Genomic DNA, 1,494 nt, shown 5'->3' with positions numbered 1-1,494 from the left:
TACTGTGTTCATGTTTTCACACCTGATATTCAGAAAATTGTAATGTCACAATGCACAACAACCCAACACAAATTTTTACAAACAAATATTTAGAACATGTATCTAGGGCATGTAAGGTATTTCAAGGAAGGAGAATAACAGTAAAAACAGTACAGAAAATGTGAGTAAATTCCATGATTTACATGGAAAGAGAAGAATAAGCAAGAGTGGACCAAATTAAGGCCATGTTGGTTTGATAATATGGATGACATTGGCAGGCATATTAACTCTTGTCTGTTTCCATGAGAAAAACATTTGACCAGAGCTGTAGATTGTTCAAAGAAGCTGCAATATGTATACCATGAATTGCAACAAAAAATATATCGGAAATTGAATATTGATGTAGATAGGTTGGGCCACGATGAAATAATTAGTATGACCTGTTGTTAGGTTTGTGTTGACTGTTGTGCATGCAAAATGTTGGTTAGAAATGTTATTTCGAGCCCTGGGCAAAGTCGTTCAAAGAAGGACACCGAATGGGACAAATTGAACATTTTGTTGGTTTTTTGTTTGGTTCGTGTGCCTTGTTCTTTTTGATCAACTTTCCTGACCGCTGGCTTAGATTTCATAAGAAATGTGACATTTTTGCCCAACTTTAGTTCGGACACTAACAGTTGGGGGTTATCCCAGAGGATATCGTACATATAATCAAATCAGTATGGCTTAAAGAGAACCAATCAAAATTCCCACCACACCTTAAGTGCCAATCACTTCAGACCCTTTTGATGTTAGAATCAGTCCTTTTGTTCTGGTCTAGATGCGGGTTGGGGAGATGAGAGCAGGTAGCTACTGTCCATTCGTATTCTATTTTGTTTTCCATATATCTGCGGAAACACGGCCCGAAAGTCTCGTACACAGTGGAATTTTCTCCAGTGAAGTTCCCCGTGATACCCTCTATCTTGAGATGTTCTTACAGAAGACAAGTATGTTAGACCTCGTTAGAAACGCCAGCTGATGGGGATTGCGTCGAGCTTTTCAGCAGATAAAGAGATAGCTACCTTTGAAATTTGTCGGCTGCACCTACCAACTGCTTGATTGTCTATCGGCCGCACCTACGCGGGACAGAAAATTCACTGACGGTCGTTCGCTACTGTGCGTCAGTGTTGCCACGGTTTCATCACCCCCCCCCCCCCCCCCCCCCCCCCGTTGACACTAAAACACACCCAGAAGCTTTCTATCGAGGACAGGTCAACGACAATTACTACGGTGTGAATAGCCCGAATGAGTGGCGGGCCATTCTCACCCTGTCTATCATGTAAATGTCATAAACACACACCAAGCAGGCACTGTTCGGGAGTTCACACAAACAATTGATCTATATAACCTCCTTCTTCTATTTATAACGGTTAAAAAGTTTACTTGATGACCAAAAGATGAAGAGACTAAAGAAATCTTACGACTTCAGAAGTTTTTGAAATGATAGACCCGCAACAATTTTTGTCTCGTATTATCACG

This window comes from Branchiostoma floridae, chromosome 5, assembly GCF_000003815.2.
Source record: "Branchiostoma floridae strain S238N-H82 chromosome 5, Bfl_VNyyK, whole genome shotgun sequence".
NCBI classification, from domain to species: domain Eukaryota; kingdom Metazoa; phylum Chordata; class Leptocardii; order Amphioxiformes; family Branchiostomatidae; genus Branchiostoma; species Branchiostoma floridae.
This window is presented reverse-complemented; position numbering follows the sequence as displayed.